General features: G+C 35.9%; 1 protein-coding gene across 2 annotated transcripts in view; it reads right to left on the reverse strand.

Annotated features, from left to right (window-relative positions):
- The window catches only part of LOC105513259 (chromosome unknown open reading frame, human C10orf107), a 108,282-nt gene that overhangs the window by 14,511 nt on the left and 73,148 nt on the right, over positions 1-20,623 (reverse strand). The window lies entirely within an intron of this gene.

Raw genomic sequence — 20,623 nt, forward strand, 5'->3', positions numbered from 1 at the left:
ATGTGCTTGGCATTCTAGAATCAGGACACTTGCAGTGAGCACTCAAGTCCTTCCTCCTAGGCAAGGCAGCTTTTTATTCCATACATGGCAAATGCCATTATTTCAGTGATCTAAAGAAGCATGTCTTCCCTTATAAAGAATGGGTCTGGGTACTCTAAGTTTCTCTGGCTTTTCATGAAATCTGAAATCTCAGAAATTAACTACAAAACTGATTTTGTGGACAAAGGTGTACATAGCAATACATGTTCTCAAAAGAGACCTCTCACCTACAATCTGTGAATCACACTAGTTTAGTTAAAAATAAACAAACTCAAATAGCAGCAGCTCTGAAAAATCTAGGTGGTATCTTTATTCCAGATTTGAATGTTCTAAAAATGTGGATTTTTTTTCCCCTTAAATGTGTAGTCAGAATTCTGGATTGGCTCTGCTGCTCAGTCTGAGATGTGGTTTCTTTGTTTGTAAAATTAGGGAGTTGGACTAGGTCATCTCTAGTCCAGCTACAGATGTTACATCTTATGTTACTAAATTTCAAGTGGCTCTTTTTCTATTTAGACAAAACTCAAAGTTGCTTGCCTGTGTAGATCCCCAGATTCAGTATTTTTCTGTCATGATGTAGAAGAATATTTGGATTACACATTTAGTGCTTACTGGAATCACTGACAGGCTGAAGCTTGTCCATTTATTTTTCCTTAATTACCTTCCCCAAACCCGCTCCTCCTCCAATTCCTTTATCTTTTGGTGGCATCACCAGCTTCTCAGTTACTGGACTCAAAGCCTTGCAGCTGTCTTCAGCCCTCTCACTTGTCCCTAACATTAAGTCAGCCATAAAACTCATTGGGGGCACCTACTGATGCAGGTCCCACCTGCGCCCTTCTATTTTTTGAAGCCTTCCGCTCCATGTTCTTGCCTTCACAGATCTTGAGCTCCAGCTGTACTAGACTACTCACTCTTTTCCTGCTTGCCCAGTGCCTGCAGCAGAGTGGATGCTCCATAATTGTTATATGGAAAAAAAAAAAGAAAAAGAAAAAGAAAAAAAAGAATAAGAAAAAAAAAAAAAGGCAAAGCAAAGCAGAGCAAAACAAAGCAAGGCGTGGAGGAAGCTGCGGTCTCAGCCCCGTCTTGCCTGTGCTGCTCCCTCTGCTGGGGGTGCTTTTCCCCACATCCTGCCAGCCCATCTCATCCATCTGGACTTCTCACCCAGCTCAATCACTTCTGCGAAGTTTCTCCTCATCACCCTTGTGCTCTCAGAGTTTCTTGCTTATTCCACTTCATAGTATTTGTCACATTGGCCTTGAGTGACAGCCAGGTAGAGTGATCTCTTGCCATTGTGTGGAAACAACTCAAGGACATGGGGCGCATCATATTCAACTTAAGGACCCCTAGCTCAGGTCTTTGTACGCAGGGGGCAGTCATTGGATGTTGAGTATTTCATCAGTGTGTCCATTCATTTAAAAATCTTCAGGGCTGCCTAGTTTGTTAGACCAGCTATAAATCACTTTAAATATTTGTCTTGAAAAATGGTAACACTTGGAGAAGCAAACCTAGTCATTGTATTGTTGCATCAGGTGCAACTGTCTGTATTTCGTATCAATGGAGCCCTAGAGTATTTGTTTGATTAGCAGAATTCCAAACAACCAAACAGATTCTCACTGATTTGACTTCATTGATAGTTCTTGTTATCATTTTTTTCTGAGACAGAGTCTTGCTCTGTCGCCCAGGCTGGAGTCCAGTGGCACGATTTCGGCTCACTGCAACCTCCACTTCCCAGGTTCAAGCAATTCTCCTCCCTCAGCCTCCCAAGTAGCTGGGATTACAGGCGCCTGCCATCACGCTAAGATAATTTTTGTATTTTTAGTAGAGACAGTGTTTCAACATGCTGGCCAGGCTGGTCTCGAACTCCTGACCTCAGGTGATCCACCTGCCTTGGCTTCCCAAAGTGCTGAGATTATAGGCATGAGGCACTGCGCCTGGTCTGATAGTTATTTTTAACTGACTTATAATTCAACTGTTTTATAGACACAGTGTAGTTTAAAATCATAAAGAGTTCTTCAGAGATAACACACCCCTCACTTAGCTCCTGATGAAAGTAACATCAGGAAGTGAATTTCTAGGAGGGCTGACAAGTTGCCTGACTTTGGGGCCATGATTCACATCGCTTTCCATGAGCTTCCTCTGGTCCCCCACTTACAATACAATGTCAAAGGTACCCACTGGAGTTGTGCAATGGGGAGGCCCTAAGGGTAGTGCTGGCCACCATTCGGGAAAATAAAGTGTGATGATGAAAAAAAAAAAAAAAAGCAGCTCTCATTTATTGAGAACTTACTCTGTGTTTGGCATTGGGCTGGTTAGAAAGCACATTATAAATAGTATAAAAAGTCATACTGCATTTGGAGGAAAGGTTTTATTGACTTCATTTTTTGATAAAGAGCCAAAAGCTCAAAGAAGTTAAATAACTCAGCCAATGCCCCACAACTAAAAAATGGAGAATTCTTTCAGAACTTGAACCCGGATCTATCTGACTCTGAAACCCATGCACCTAACCTTACGGGGAAGGGGAACCCTAGTAGTTCATTATGGATTCCAAAAAATGTTTATCTCTAGTTTATAAATGAGGAAATACAGGTTCAGAAAAGTAAAATGACATGTGTATACTGGAGCTGTGAAAGCGGGCATTCTCTGGTAAATTCAGAAAGAGAATTTGTTCACTGGCTTTACATGGTGTTGGCACGAACTACAGTGCATTGTTCCAAAATAAGTCAGTGAAAGTCAGGAATGAAGGGTTGAATAGGTTTTAAAGATGGCAAGATATAAAAAGCATTGCATGTATAAAGAAAACTGAGAACACACTTAATTCATTTGTGTAAACAGGAAAGCATAGGGACATCAGTTTGCTTTTGGCCACTAAAACTGCATGTTCCTGCTCAAATGGCAATTTGTCCTATTTGTTATAAGTGTAATTACTGTTTTCACTGGAATCACAGTTTTCTCTAGGAACAGGCATGCAGAAAAACAACCAATAACCTAGACAGTTAAAAAATACATAGAGAAATGAGGATGGTCATGTGACCCGAGCCCCTGTGATTATTCTTCCACTGTGCGCTGTAATGTGCTTTAAATCCATTTTCATATTTTTAATTAACACTTACTTCCAAAAAAACTTTCTGGAGGCCATTTAAATCACAAATGGGGAAAAAACAAATTTACTTTATCAGAAAATTGACTATAGACTATTTTGGTGGCTTTTATTATTTTTACATACGAATGATTAAAATTAAATATAGTCCGATTGTTCACGACAGAAGGCAGTGAAATAATTTTCATGGCTGATATAATTTTAAAGTCAAACCTGGGTGAATAAGATATTAGTTCTGTTGTGGATGAGTCTCATTGTCCATCTCGCGGCTCTGATTCCTGATCAGACCCATCCATTTCATAAAAGGAATTATACAGCTGTACCAAGTAACTCTTCTAACAGAGACCCAGGGGTGCCCTGGCGTTTTCTCAACAATTGTCCCACAGGGCCTAGAGTGCTGCTTCGGCCCTATGGATTTTAGGCACCTATTTTCACGGTTTGAATAATTTATTTTCTTTGAGTGGGAAGCAGAGAATGCCATCTTACTGCACAAATACTGTTTTAAAACTCGAACACCAAAAAAGCTGTATCATCTGCTAGGTCAGAACACTGCCACTGTCACCAGTCGAAGGCATAACTGCAGCTCTCTGAGGATTCATGTTCATTCACAGTTCTGCAGCAAGAGTCACAGTTTCCTTGTCTAGAAAATGGCCATTAACAGTGGTTACCCATTGCGTGTTTTCTTCAGAGGACTAAATCAATATGTGGAAGGTACTCACACAGTGCCTGGCATGTAGAAAAAGCTTAAACATGTGGGGCTTTTCGTTTTTTAAATTTCCATGTCACATATTTATGTCTACAACAATGCTAAACAAAGCTCTCTGAGGGTAGGGACTTGGTCTGTTTTGTTCCCAACTTCACCACCTGGCAGGTAGCTAAGAAATAGTGGGAAAATAAATAAATACTTACTGAAGAATTAAATGTAGGAAATAGTTGTAGTTTTATATGGTCAGTAAGTCACTATATATTGCGATTGTCCCCTTTATAGAGTCTCTTGATTAATAGTGCCAAATTTTAGGGTTTTGTTTTTCTCCTGTATCTCTCCCCACTTCAACCTCCCCAATACAACCTGTACATCAGGCTGCTCCTCAGCTGGGTGTCCAATCCTGCTCCTTGGCTTTTCCATATTCCTCCTGTGTTAATGGTCTTCCAAAAAGTGTCCATGCTAGATGAAGTTATGTAGAATGAACTGATTGTGGTGATAAGACTGGAATATTAGGATGGGTATAGCCTGTTATCTGATGAGAGAATTATTCCCGCCAAGAAAACTTTAGAAGGGTCCTTCTGGTTTTCACACTTGTATGAAGGCAGCCTTGGTATGAAGGTTTGCTAATGAAGCCCATGAATCTGGCCCAGTATGTTAATTTACTTGATCCAGGGAACTTTCCAGTATTTATAAATTAACTCTGTACACTAGGCAACTAATATTTATATAAGAAAATCAGAAAACAGCACGTTCTGCAACATAGCACTTCAACAGATTGAAGTATCAATCGACTCTAGCAAAGCTAACATCGTTTAAGTAATCAAAAACAAGCAAGGACAATGAGCTACTACTGTTGGGAAACTCTGCTAGAAATAAGAAACCAGGGCTAAAAACATTCAAATAATAAAGGAGCATTGCAAAACCAAGCCATAGCATTAATTGGCTTAATCTAATTATACAATCTACAATTAAGCCTTAACATATTTCAGATTGCTAGTATCATTGGAAACACCAACCCTCTGATTATCATCACTGCCCCAGGAAAAGATGAAGGTTGTACCTTTGAAAGATCTGGTGTTCAAGGTATGTTTTGAAGAACAGATAGACTATCAAAATGTTATGAAATGACACACTCTGTTTCTTTAGCTTCTGTTTGTGTTAGAAGCTTATTATTCTCATTCTACTCAGCAATGCTGTGTAAATACTAAGAAATGACTGGGAAAGTAATGTTACTACACAAATTTTTTATCTAAAAAATGCCAGTTTCCTTGCAGTGTATTTGACTATAATTGGTATATTTATCTACTTATTGGTAAATAATTTTATTTTGGTTTTAGACACAGAAATGCAACATTATAACTAATTTATTCTTTTGTCAGATTGATTTTTCTATTGGTAGATCATAAGACATTTTATTATTTTTACAAGAATTTTTTTAAAGCGTTTGCTGTTATATCTCTGAACGTCACCATCTCACTAGCATCTGTCAGATTTAATCACCTACAGAACTACCTTATAAAGATTACCTTATCAGAAAAAGTGTCATCTTGTGAGCTTAGGTGTGAGAATTGCAAAATAAAGCTGAGCTACACTAACAACTGCTGTGCTAATTTATTGTAAATTATGGTTTTTTTTTTTTTTTTGCAGAGATAAGACATGAGAAGTGTTTCTATTTAAATTCATTTCCTATTATTTCAACATATACAAAACAGAGTGAGAACAAAGAATACTCCTTAAATAGGCTCTAGTGACAGTGAAATTTATTTTCTAAGCTATTAGTACCAGTCATGTCACACCATCCTAGGTGCAGAATCAGACAGAACCATTAAGACAAAACATAGATGCTTAGAACACGAGATGGTAATTACTGATTGTCATGTGAAAAGTGATGATTTATATGATATGAACTGGAAATAATTGTGTGGCAAGCTGATATACGGCAAAGCTTTAATTCACTAGGCTGACACTATAAACTCATAATCTGCAGACCAAGCACCAGCCATGATAGATTACAGCGGTTCAGAATATATAAGCATGTCTTTTTCATGAACATTCTGGAAACCATAGTTCAGATGACCCCAGTAAAAACAACTGCAAGGTTTTTAACCAAGCTGGTTCCCTAAGAAATGTAAAAATCATAATGAGTCATTATATGATGAAAGTTCAGAACTAGGTGGTAGTGAATCACATGAAGTTATCACCTTTAAATCACCAAGGAGAGCATAAATTGTATCCTATAAAGCACCACGATTCTCGGTGCATTTTAAACAAGATGAACGTCTTATATAAACATGATTTTATTATTATATTTATTGTGATTATTATTAAAACTAGAGTAAAATTTAGTGCATATAAAAGTGAAGGGCGAATGTTGCTGACCAGAGCCAGGAAAAGCACAGGCCTATGTTTTGTAGACTCCTTTGTGTAACTCAGCCAATATATGTTGACCTATTCTGGTTTTTATGAGTACATGATAAACATGGGAATTTGTGTGATCCTTAAAAAATGCATTAGCAGATAGGGTTTGTGGAAAGAGGCCCTTAAATCCATCTTGGTTTTTAATTCGAACTAAGATTTGAACTGTAGTCTCAGAGAAGCAGTTGTAGGTCAACGCAACTGTTCCATCCTCTCCTTTTTAAAGAACACTTGGGGTCTTTCAGAGAAAATGGAGTTGAAATACATTTGAGAAAAAAGTGAAAAGCCATCTTGCTGTGGCCCTCTGCCAGTAAGCTTTACGCTACAGCACATCACACGTTTAAAAGAAGAGTCTTGTTTTTTGTGTAAGATTTAGATTTTGGTTCAATTCAATTGATCTGTGTGCGCTCCCTGTGCAAAACATGTCATAGGCAGGATTTCTGCCTCAAAAGAGTTAAGGTCTGAAGGTGGAGAAAGAAGGCAGGGATACAAATGCCTGTACGATTCATTGTAACACCATTTAAAAATGGCTACAGTTGGGCCACAGGGGTAGAGGACTGTTGGGTGAGTCCTTGATTTTAGCTGACAGCAAAACAATGTACCTGTTAGGGATGGGCCAGAGAAGAGCAAGGACAGGGAGGGGATAGTGGGGTTTGTAGGTGGACCTTGTCAACTAGCTATGCCTCATAATAGTTACCCAAAGCCAGAGGAATAAGTGGCATTAGGTGACCTGGAATATAAAAACATGTCAAAATAAACTTGGCTGTGGAAGAATTTGAGTATAATTGTTAACTTCTTATAAATATTACTTTGATTATAAAGAAGAACAGAAGAAATACTGTTTTTGGTCAATGGTTATTTTTACTTAAAACATTTATAGTTAGATTGATACAAATAGACCACTGGTCATAGATTATGAAAAACACATTTGATAGTAGATATAAAAATTCTAATATTAATAACTACTGACATTTATGTAGTCCTTTCCTCCCAAAACTCTTGATAAACATTACTGACTGTATACACAGAGGAATAGCATTGAAATGCTGCTACCCTTTCAAAAGACTAGACATTAATTCAAGGAAAAAGTAGCAAATGGAAATATAGGTCTGCAGAATATAGTGTGCATTTGGAAATGAACTCATACCATTTCAACTTGCTTGCAAAGTGTTTGCCATATTTTATTTTTATTTTATTGAATTGCTGGTGTTATTTAAGTTAATTCTCTTACTAAGACCTCTACGGTGTTTGTCATTTTTCTTAGGTAGGGCCTAAGCTGATTTATGTTACAATAGGGCAGTAAGTACCAGGGCTGATGTTGTCTCCTTTCTGAGGACAATAGGTCTGACTCTCTAGCACCTCCTAGTGTGAGGAGGGCTGATATGCCAGCACAACATAGGAGTGCCATGCACTGAAGGACTAGTTTTATTTCATCACAAACTGAGATTGTACGTGGTTATCTGAGAAATACGAGAAATACCACCTGGCTCAAACAAGTTTAATCATATATTAGGCCAAATGAGTTGCTGCTGAGCTGCTTGATGACTTGATTAAAATGATGCTATGTTTGTTCATTTGCTTGAACAAAGTGTAAATTACATGGTAGTAATCATTTTTAAAAGCCAGGAAACACGAAATGTTTAATGTGCACGTTTAGAGCCCTCACTACAAAATACGAACAATTTTACTGCATTCTCAAAGTATGACTGAAATAATAGAAATATAAATTAAGGTTATTTACATTTCTTGTAATAATGTTATACTTTGGAAATTTCAATTCAATTCAGGGTTTATTTCAAATCACTTGTTTTAGATTTTAACATTCCTCCTGCCTTCTTCTATAAATCCTGTGTATCTTCAAAAGTTAAGGTCTCAGCAATTATTTAAAGCTTTCATTTTTTTTTTCAGAAAACAAGGAACTTTATATTTTATAAACTCTCATTTACATTATCATTTCACCTTCACTGAACATGCACTCCAAGCCACGTACTGTACTAGGTCATGGGGATTCAGAGACAAACAACACATAGTCTCTGACTTTCAAGGAGGTCTCAGTCTATTGTGTGGGTGGTGGGGACGCTTGATAGGAATAACATAATTTGCAGAATGAAACAATTATTAGAAGCATATGTAGAGTGTTCTAGAAATATAGAAGAAGGATAGCCAATTTATTTTTGATGGGAGGGAAGAGAAGAACGGATTCAGAGAAAGCTTAAAAAGGGAGGTGGTGCTTGAGTTGAATCTCAAAGGAGAAATAGGAGTTAGCATGCAGATGGGGTTGGATAGGGAGGGAAAATACCAGATAGACAGACAGAGGAAGTGGCATGTACAAATGAATAGATACATAAAGAGAGCATTCTAGAACAAAAGATGTGTGTGACATTGGTGAAAAGCTAGGGTCAAAAAGGCCTGGGTTCAGCCCCAGCTTTGGTATTTTGTAACTACAAGACCTCTGGGCAAATCATCTAATCTCCTGCAAGCCTTGGGTTTTCCACCCGTTAAATGGGAGAAATGATCTGCTGATTGATAAACCAATTGGTAGAGCCAACTTTCTTAGAAACATATTTAAAAATGCAAAAATTAGAAAAATGGAAAGGAAAATTAAAGTGAAATTTAGTCGAGTGCTAATGCTTTAAATATTGAAATGTAAGTGTTTTAAATTTAAAATGTGATTTACAATCTTTCAGAGTAAGTCATGCCTAGAAGTAAGTATCTGTTTGTCTTTTGCTATGGCTACATTGAAAGATGGAGAAAAAAACTAAAAAAGAAATCAAGGGATTTATTTTCCATATGTCCAAATAATATCCAGCTATTTAAAAAACAAGTTTAGCAAAAGTTAAGACAATGTATTTCCCTCATCATTTGTTGAGAGGAAGCCTGCTTGATTAATGTAATTAAAGGGTTGCTTGTAACTCAAGACTCAATTAAAAAAATAAATTTGGCCTTATTACTTTACTTCCAACTGGTGGTTTTCCTAGTGTGATTTTTGAGCTAAAATCTGCGGCTGCTTTGTTCATGACACATGAATTGTTTTAGCACATCCTTTCCCCTGCTGTGCATATGATTAAGAAAGCAGAGGTTAAATAGTGCAGTAAAGAATTGGGTAAATTCATTCTATTTTTGCTCACGGTGCCTTTTATTCCCCCTCCTCCTTTTCAGGACTAGAAGAACACAGAAACCTATTATCTTCTCCTGAAATTATTTAAGATATGTTCTTATGCTGAAAAAAATAACTTCTCTCTCAGCATTTTCTAGTACACTGATTTTGTGATGTCTGTGCTATAGATATTGTCTGTATTGGCAGGAAAACCAAATGCAAGTACATCCTACCATTTATTGAGTGCTAATGTATGCTGGGCACTGTAATAAGAATTTTGCACACATTGTTTTATTTTTACTTTGTGATAATCCTATAAGACAGGGATAATCATTCTCATTTTTAGACGAGGAACAAGAAGCTCTGAGAGGTGATGTTACTGTTCCAAGGCCCCACAATTAGCAGGTGACAGAACTAAGGTGCTAAGTCTGGTCTATCTCATTCCAAATCTGGGCTCTTATCCACTTGTCTTTTTTTTCTTTGTAGCTTGAGTTTGAGTCAAAGGATTTGAATCTAGTTCTGGTGGAGCATCTTGCATAGAGTTGGTGTAACACATGTTAAATTCAACGGAATAGAAATCTTATGTCATGAGTGTAAAAAGCAATCAGTTCTTGCCCTCTTTGAGTTTATAGTCTAATGTGGGTGGCACTATAAAGTACAATACAGTAGGCAGCATGGAGAAAACATGACAAACTTAAGGTCCAGGGCAAAGAAGCTTTTTTTCTTCCCTTAGCCCTGTCTCCTCCCCAGTTTTTCAGCTACTCAAACTAAATCCTGGAAGGCATTCTTAATTCCTCCCTTTCGCTCACTCTTTGCACCCAATTCTTCAGCAAGTCCTGTCATATATGCTCTGAAATGAAACTGAAATAGACTTCTCTCTACCTTCCATGCCACCATTCTGTTCCATGTGACTCAGACCACAGCCATTACCTTCTACCTGGTCTCCCTGTTTCCCCACATTTGGTAAGAACCATGTACAAACAGCAGCCAGAGAAGATTTTGTGAAGCCTGAAGCTAAATCAGGATACAAAATTAGGTACAGAAGAGAATCTATAGAATTCACGGAAGTGGGTATACAGAATAATAAAAGAACAACAAATTACTTTTATTAAAAAGCTAACAAATTCCAAAAATAGCACAAAATTAAAAATTAAATTTAAAAATTAAGTGCTTAACCTATCTCAATAATACACTTTACCCTACTTTTTTGGACTTCATATTCTAATCAGCTCTTCAGGTACAACAATATTAGGATATTATTTTCCTTAGAAAAAAATAGAAAAATTAGTCTTTCTTCTAGCTTGGTTAAAGGATATGTTTTAAAGTTATTAATAGTTTAGGAAAACTTCAGCCTCACAATTTATTTTTGGTAACATCCTGTAGATTTTAGCATTGATGTCCAATTTCAGAAAACATTTAGCAAGTTTTCTTCATACATTAACTACAAGATTTAAGCTTCTTTTCAGGTTATTTTATGCAGGAAACAATTTAAAATACTCTTTACTCCTTAAATAGGTGGCAGTCATTAACCAAGTTGTGTTGTTGCCCTCCTTGTAAAGTCATATTGTACAATTTATGCTACCTTAATCAATACAAGGTTTTTTCTTGTAAAAATGCAAGAAGCTTAAATCTATTTTTAATGTTGTCACATTATTCACTTCTATTGCGTTAGCAATTAATAATAAGCAATGTAGAAACTTATTCACTGCTTCCATTTAAAATGTATTTCTTCCTCTTATTGGATTTTTGAAATTTATTGCTATTTATTTTATTTTATTATTATTGTTTTTTATTTGAGATGGAGTCTCACTCTTGTCATCCAGGCTGGAGCGCAATGGTGCGATCTTGGCTCACTGCAACCTCTGCCTCTTGGGTTCAAGCAATTCTCCTGCCTCAGCCTCCCAAGTAGCTGGGATTACAGGTGCGCACCACACCCAGCTAATTTCTGTATTTTTAGTAGAGATGGGATTTCACCATGTTGGTCAGGCTGGTCTCGAACTCCTGACCTCAAATGATCCTCCCGCCTTAGCCTCCCAAATTGTTGGGATTACAGGCGTGAGTCACTGCGCCCGGCCCTCTTATTGGATTCCTACTTTAGTTATGACCTCAATTTTGGGGGGTTATGATTTTCTTCTTGATGTTAAATTTATTTCTATTGATTTCATTGCTCATTTATATTGCTCTTGTTTCACATTCCACTATATTTTAATTTTTTTCTCAGTTCTCCGTAAATAAGTCAATTTAAAGATGACAAAAGAAGGTACTCTGCATATAATTCCAAATCTGAAGTTGTAATTTCTCACTTGTTGAACTAAAACATTCCAAAAGTCTGCCCAAATTGCAGTTAAAATGGTATATTCAAAATTTACTGAATAAAATGTTTGCATTTCATTTGCACTTTGGTTTTTATTCCAAGTCTTCAAAAATATATTTTAGAGTTCTTAAAATGTCACTTAACTCATGGCAAGACTTGAATAGCTTTTTACACAGCTGATGTTTAGATGAATATCCCATAGGCTTGCTGCTTGCTCCATACATTTCAAACCTGGTTTCCCCTCCATTACTCACACATGTCCAGAGCCTGGCCACAAAGGACACACAGTCACACTGCAATATGACAGGACCTGGCATCTTTCTATCATGGTGTCACAGTTTATGGTATGAGAAGCTGTATCTACACAAAGATGGGTATAGATTATTATACAAGAGTTCCCTCTCCCAGTTGAGGCGATGACCTTTCTAATATACATATCCAGTCCTATCTGTTTGTTGGAAGTTTATATTTTGTCATTCTAATATCACATTAAACTTAATGTATTTAAAACTAAACTTGTATTCACATCTCTTACTATTATTATGAAAATTTGGCTTCGAATTATGTTAATGGCTATGTTAATGGCACAATTTCTCTTTTAGATCCTGTTGTTCAAATGTGTGCAAATTTTGGTTTGTCTTAACTTCTCAGGTCTTTTATATCCAAGTGATTACCAACTTCTATGTTAAATTTCCTTTATAATTTTTTTTTTTTGAGACGGAGTCTCGCTCTGTCGCCCAGGCTGGAGTGCAGTGGTGTTATCTCTGCTCATTGCAACCTCTGCCTTCTGGGTTCAAGGGATTCTCCTGCCTCAGCCTCCCGAGTAGCTGGGACTACAGGCACGTGCCACCATGCCCGGCTAATTTTTTGTATTTTTAGTAGAGACAGGGTTTCACCGTGTTAGCTAGGATGGTCTCGATCTCTTGACCTCGTGCCTCAGCCTCCCAAAGTGCTGGGATTAAAGGCATGAGTCACCGCACCCAGCCAATATATTTTACATAAGTCCATTTCTTTCCATTACCATTGCTATATGCTAGCATTAAAAAAAATAACTTAGCAATTTCTTAATTTTCTAATTAATCTCTCTGTCCCTAATCACTTTTCATTTCAAAATGTTGTTCTAACATTGCCAAGTTACTTTGCTCAAAATACTGCTGTTATACCAGTCTCATGCTTAAAACTTGCAATCTAAATTGCTGTTTATAACATTTACATGAGAACTTTTACCAAAGATATAATTTTAAAAATGAACTCAAATTTCTGAAGAATTAAAGCTACTTTCATATCTAGTAAATATTTTTAATTGGGATGAATTTGGTGGAAAGCCAGTCTAAATTTGAGAGCAGTCTGAATTATAGAATATTTCTAAATAAAACTTCACTTTCAAGTGGTAGCAATTCTCAACCTCTCAAGCAAGATTCCTGGAGAATTTATCCCTCATGCCCAAGGCATCAACTTTTGTAATGAGTTAATTTCTCTCCTATGCATCTAGAATCTTACTAACTATGCAACCATCCTTGAGAAAATTCAGAAAATAGTCATTTAATTGTTTTCTATAGAATGTAGTTCTGTTGCAGATCCCCATTAAAAAAGACTGGTATAGTAACTGACAGAGCTAATGAAAGGTTACAAGTTGAGTTTCTGGATATACCTTAATGACTTAAGAAAGAAAAAAAAACCTCACTTATAATTAGCAATGTCCATTTGCATATAAACAACAAATGCTGCCAAATTCAAACTGCTCTGCTTAAGAGAGCAAGAGCTGGTTTATAAACAGCCTCCATGTAATATTCTCTAAATTAGGAGTGTCTTTGTTCTTTTATAGACCAAACTTTACTATTAGTGCAGACCAAGTTGATGTATTTGAAATTCAAAGTTATTTGGGTTTGATTTAATATAGTTTTTACTGTGCATAATTTGCAAGAAGGTTCAAGCCACTGCAACATTTATTGTACAATTGTTAAGACATAATGTAGACTACAATAATATTTAGTTACAATTACAAGAAAAAATTTTTTTGAGAAGACAAAATATGTTATAATAGAGGTGATTCTGGACTTATCATTAAGATGTTTTGAATTTAAATATTTAAAAATTAAAAGTGGCTAATTTTTGTTTACTAGTAATATAATATTTGTTTACTAGCAAAAATATATTTGTTTACCAGCAATATAAAGTAGTGATATTGGTATATTTAGATGGTATTATATTTAGCTGTTAAAGTGACAGAAAATCCAAAATTCCAGCAGCTTTGACATGATAGTATTTTATCTTGCCTTCACATAAAAATCCAGAAGTAGGCAGTACCAAGCTGTATGGTGCCTCTGCTTTTCACAAAATCTTTTGGGATCTAGGCTCCTGCTACCTTTCTGCTCCTGTAACTGGCCTCCATTCCTGTCTCTTTGGGGGAGTGGATGGTAGATGAATGTATGCTGGCAAATTATACACAGTTGCAGCAAAATTTAATTTGCTGGTTTTCAGCCATTGGTTGTGCATTAGAATCTCCACAGAGCGTTTAAAAACTAGAGATGCCAAGCCCTATCCCAGACCGACTGAATTAGAATGGTGGTGGGGGAGGTGTTGTAGTTTTTTTTAAAAAATATTTTATTTATTGTTTTTTGTATACTCTTTAATTGGTAAGCAAAGATATTTGCTTGTTTTTCCCAGATATCATTTAAAAAAAACTTTGTTTTAGGTTTGGGGGTACATGTGGAAGTTTCTTACATATATAAACATGTGCCACAGGGGTTTGTTGTACATATTATTATATCACCCATGATTTAACTCAGTACCCAATAGTTATCTTTTCTGTTCCTCTCCCTCCTCCCACCATCCCCCTTCAAGTAGACCCCAGTGTCTGTTGTTTCCTTCTTTGTGTTCATAAATTCTTATCATTTAGCTCTCACTTATAAAGAGAACATGTGGTATTTGGTTTTCTGTTCCTATGTTAGTTTGCTAAATATGATAGCCTTCAGCTCCGACCATGTTCCTGCAAAAGGCATGATCTTGTTCTTTTTTATGGCTGCATAATATTCCATGGTGTATATGTACCACATTTCCTTTATCCAGTCTGTCACTGATGAGCATTTAGGTTGATTCCATCTCTTTGCTATTGTGAATAGTGCTGCAATGAAAATTCGCATGAATGTGTCTTTATGGTAGAATGCTTTATATTCCTCTATGTATATACCCAGTAATGGGATTGCTGGGTCAAATGGTTACCAGTTCTGCTTTTAGCTTTTTGAGAAATCACCACACTGCTTTCCACAATGATTGAACTAATTTACACTCCCAACAACAGTGTAGAGGTGTTCCCTTTTCTCTGCAACTTCACCAGCATCTGTTATTTTTTGACTTTTTAATAATAACCATTCTGACTGGTGTGAGACGCTATTTCATTGTGGTTTTGATTTGTATTTCTCTAATAATCAGTGATATTGGGCTTTTTTTCATATGCTTGTTGGTCGCATGTATGTTTTCTTTGGAGCAATCAGGCAAGAGAAAGAAATTAAGGGCATCCAAATAGGAAGAGAGGAAGCCAAACTATTTCTGTTTGCATATGACATGATTCTTCCCTATCTATAAAACCTCATAGTCTTGGTCCAAAAGCTCCTTTAGCTGATAATCAACTTCAGCAAAGTTGCAGGATACAAAATCAGTGTACAAAAATCACTAGTATTCCTACACACCAGCAACAACCAAACTGAGAGCCAAATCAGAAAGGTAACCCCATTCACAACAGCCACAAAAACACAATAAAATACCTAGGTAAACAGCTAATGAGGGAGGTGAAAGATCTCGACAATGAGAATTACAAAACACTGCTCAAAGAAATCAGAGAAGACACAAATAAGTGGAAAAACATCCCATGCTCATGGATAAGAAGAATCAACATCATTAAAATGGCTATAGTGCCCAAAGTAATGTACATATTTAATGCTATTCCTATCAAACTACCAATGACATTCTTCACAGAACGAGAAAAAGTTATTTTGAAATTTATATGGACCCATGAAAGAGCCCAAATAGCCAAGGCAATCCTAAGCAAAAAGAACAAATCTAGAGGAATCACGTTACCCAACTTGAAACTATACTACATAGCTACAGCAACCAAAACAGCATGGTATTGATACAAAAACAGGCACGTAAACCAATGGAACAGAATAGAGAGGCCAGAAATAAGGCTGCACATCTACGACCATCTGATCTTTGATGAAGCTGACAAAAACAAGCAATGGGGAAAAGATTCCCTGTTAAATAAATGGTGCTGGGATAACTGGCTAGCTGCACGTGGAAGATTGAAGCTGGAACCCTTTCTTACACTATATATAAAAATCAACTCAAGATGGATTAAAGACATAAATGTAAAACCCAAAACCATAAGAACCCTGGAAGACAACCTAGGCAATACCATCCTGGATCTAGGAATGAGCAAAGATTTCATGACAAAGACACCAAAAACAGTCTCAACAAAAGCAAAAATTGACAAATGGGATCTAATTAAACTTGAGAGCTTCTGCAGGCAAAAGAAACTATCAGAGTAAACATACAATCTAAAGAATGTGAGAACATATTTGCAAACTATACATCTGACAAATGTCTAATATTCAGCATCTATAAGGAACTTAAACAAATTTACAAGAGAAAAATAAATAACCCCATTAGAAAGTGGGCAAAGGACACGAACAGATACTTCGCAAAAGGTGGCATACTTTTGGCCAACAAGCATGTGATACAAAGCTCAGTATCACTGATAATTAGAGAAACATAGTTTGTTTTTAAAGCACTGCAAGTGATTCAGCTACATGGTCAGGGTTCTGAGCCACATTACTTCAGCACTGCTATGGGAAGGAATTATAGGAAAGACTGAGTGAGAATTGTGAGCACCTCTTCAGATCTCTCTTTCTTCCCCTCACTTATCAGACTTGGTTACATATTCTTCTCTTCTCCAACTCTCATCAAGCCTTTGGAGCAATTTTTGCCATGGCTCATGTGACAGAAGAAATAGAGAGGGAAATGAAATTTAGGATTAAAACAAAAACATTCCTGAAATAAACTTCGGTGATAGATAAAAGCTAACATTCACATCTGTAAGGTGAACTCCTTGAAAGCAAGGCCCTCATCTTTTTCAACAAGACCTCCATTGGACAACAGAAGCTCCAGAGAGGTTGGCAGGGGAATAAGCTATATTGGTACCAGACTGTAGCTCTCTGTCTAACTTTGGTTGCTCCAGGGTGGGAAACTAGGACTAAAGATGTAAGGGTTACAGCTACCTCGTCTTAGATGATTTCACCTCAATGACTTTATCTGATTTTATTGATAGAAAACTGCTCTCAGATCTGCATGGAGCCTACAAAGAGAGCAAACCAAGTTCTCGATGATATTAAATTAGATTTCTGGAGAGGATGTGTTCTGAGCCCCATACATTTCCTTTTGACTATGAGCCCTGTGATGCTTACTTTACTTTATAAATGGCTTTTGGGGGTTCATCCTGGATCGTTTTGAGGGATATTTTCTAGCTGGCTCCCAATTTTATTCTCTTGACTTGAAACTATTCTAAAGAGGTATCTTAGATATCACCTTCACTCATTAATGGAACTTTATGTATTCCTGGCCTTGAAAAAATCTCATTCTTCTAAATTCTCTTTTGAACACAGAACAATGAGAATGCGCAGTACTAAGCATATTTTATTTAAAATGTTAAGGTTACTTTCAGGTTAGGTTGAGTTTCTCAGTTATGTTTCTTATCTAATCTGGTCCCACAAATTAAGCCATTTTTACTAAAGGAAACGAACACCATCTTCCACCCTGTTCTGCATTTTCTCATCCTATTTCTGTTCTTGTTTTAAGATTTTATCCAATACTTCTAGTTTGGATGAGCTTACTTACAATCTCTTTGATCATGGCCATTCCTACAGAAAGCACTCCACTTACTTCTTTAGTTATGAACATTGCCAGTTAGCTAATGGTCTGTAATTACAGACATTTACACTTTGAAAAACCAATGTTTTCTCCTTCCCATTTTCAGGAGACAGATTTAAAAAGATTTATGTGAAGAGACAAAAATCCATTGTATTTCTTGTTGACATAAAATGCTGCGTATAACTTTCTGGTTTTTCTCTTAAGTCTTTTCAGTTTCTTTTTTCCCCCTTCCTACTTCTTGAATAAAGTCTTAATTAGGTTCTATGATTCTTAACACCTGTTTAATATCCCATTGAAGAGTGAAGGTGGGCTTCAGGTTTTCAGTAGTTAACAGGCATCCCTGGCAGTCACAAATTAGAAAAGCTTGGGTGGTGGAACACTGGGCTGGGGAGGAAAAGAGGAAATGCAAAAGGAAATACCTAATCCATTGACCTGAGAATTTTGTATACATTGAAACTTAATTATAAAGGTGTACAAAGGATAAATGTGTAAAAAGGTCTCAGGGCATATATGAGTGTGCACGTGCCACATATGATAAAATTCACATTTTCATACCCTTAAAACTAAGAGTAAAAGGAAGTTTAGGGCAGAGAGAAAAAACAAATGAACCAAATTATTTTGAAATAAATAACTAATAAGTCGCATTAATTTATCTTTAGAGAAAAGGTTAACTCTTTAACTGGGGGTGGGGGGTAAGCGGGGGGAAGTATCACAGTTTGAAAAAGAATCACTGTTTGCACATTTTTAAATGAATATAAATGAGTGTATAATCTAAACTTTTGTTGCTATTTTTTGTTTTGTGATTCTACAATATTATAATCTTTATGCTTTTAACAAGAAAACCCTTTTCATTACATAAATCTATAAATATCTTAGCTGAAGAATTTATCTTCCTAGTTCAGGAACTGATTATGCTCTCTCCTTTTTAATATTCAATTATTTAAGTAAAAATTGAGGTAAAATCCACTAAAATAAAATAAGAAATGTAGATAAAATGCCGACAAGTCTCAATTTGTATTTTGAACTGCAAATCTTCTGTAATGTGAATGTTTCTTGTATTTTAAAAGTAATTTAAAGTCTAGTTGCAAATGAAAAAAAATGACCAAACTATATTGAACTTTGGCAAATTTGAATGTGTTGACTCTGTCACTTAGTTTGAAAATCATTCTCATGGGCACAAAAATGAAGTTTTAACCAAACCTCCACAGGAGGGCACTATAGTGTGACTCTGGTGTAAGTTGCAGCCACAGCAATTGATTCTGTCCTTCTCCAGCTCTTGGTTAAAAACCTTCAACAGTGAGTCCTTCTCTTGGATTAGAAAAGTCTAGATTTCAAAACTCAAGCTAGGTAGATTTCATATATGGTAAATATTTTTTCTTTGCTAAAACATGGCTATAGGTAATTTAATCTTTCTTTTCAGGCATATATTCAACATAAAATCTTATCTCAAAATACAGCAAAAAATGGCAGGATGCATGCTCTGAATGAAATAAACTATAAGTAGGTTAAAATTATATAACGCTTTAAAATAACAAAAATAGTTTAGAACATTTGGTTAAGCAATCAAAACCAAAAGACATTACAACAGATAAATGCATTTATTACTTATAAATGATACTATGTATAAAAAGCACATATAAATGGTATCACTTAAACATGGTATGTATTACTTGCAATGGTATGTCTAGCTAATTAGATGGTAGACAGTTACATAAGTCTTAGTAAATGTAGAAACAGAATCAAAACATAAATACCAAAGCATTTCCAAACTGGTTCGCCTCATCCCAATAAAAGCTCTAAAAACATTCACTGTAATGATAAAGATGGAGATTAAGGCCATAAAGATGGCCAAGATTAAGATTTAATAAGTGTTTCTCATCCTAACTTTCAGTTTCACTAGTTTATTTTCAAGTTGTTCTTCAGGAGATAACATATTTTGATATTTTACTAAAGTTCTAAAAATCAATATAAAAGTAATTGTAATCTTGGCAATTGCCATCTGTCTTTATGAGCCTTGCCTTATTATTTTGAGGACTAACAGAGCCTTGCAAATCCAAGAAAGCTGTATCGAATAGACAGTTTCATTAAATTTGAAAAGTCGCAGGAGCAGTAGTTATAGATACAGATTATATGGCTCTAATAACTGTTTACATAGCAAATCTATTTCCAGTAAGGAAACTTTTCATTTTTCAGTTTTGCCAAAAGGATTTTGGTAAATCCAAGACCAGTACAAAGTTAAAGTGGGCTATATCAGCAGGGCTTAACTTTTGGGTGGTAGTTGTTGTCTTTACAGTCAACTATTGATAGATTTAATGTTCTGGGAATTTACAATTGAAACAAAGTAATGTAACCACAGTACAAATCTGACAGCTTTCTGAACCTGCATTCTAGATTAGACATTGATGGCATCATGTTTTCCTAGAAATGAAAAGCACTTGCTTAAAGCAAAGGAGTTCTCTAAATTTTTGATGGTTCACACCTGGATTGAATAATTAAATTTGTTAGTAATTAAAACGCTAGTTCATCCCTCCCCTGGGGAATCCAGGCAGACTGTATTAATTTAAATATCTTTTCTTTCAGCTCATACAGATCTTTATGCCAATAAAGGATTCAAGAAGTAGATTTAAAGAAAGACTTGGGTAATCTGCTTTCACATAATAAAATTACTTTTAAATATTGTTATTAAAAACTGGCAACTTTTATACAGTCAGACAAACAACAGAATCATATACAATCAAAATTTTCTTTTGCTTTTAAATCTGGAATCTAGTTAATCAGAACATTTTAATTATGAGATTCTTCATTGTTTAGAAATTTTAGAACAGGTAAATTGTAATCAAATGACTTGATATCAATCACTCAAAATAATGCAACTTCTGGCATCTATATTAAGGGTGAAGCAATTTCTACTGGATTTTATATGATTTTGAGGTACTAAAAGATCTCTCTTTAAAAAAGAAACTTTCCCCTCCTTCCCTCCCTCTCTCCCTTCCTTCCTTCCTTCCTTCCTTCCTTCCTTCCTTCCTTCCTTCCTTC

The sequence above is a fragment of the Colobus angolensis genome, unplaced genomic scaffold (assembly GCF_000951035.1).
Source record: "Colobus angolensis palliatus isolate OR3802 unplaced genomic scaffold, Cang.pa_1.0 Scaffold226, whole genome shotgun sequence".
Lineage (NCBI taxonomy): Eukaryota > Metazoa > Chordata > Mammalia > Primates > Cercopithecidae > Colobus > Colobus angolensis.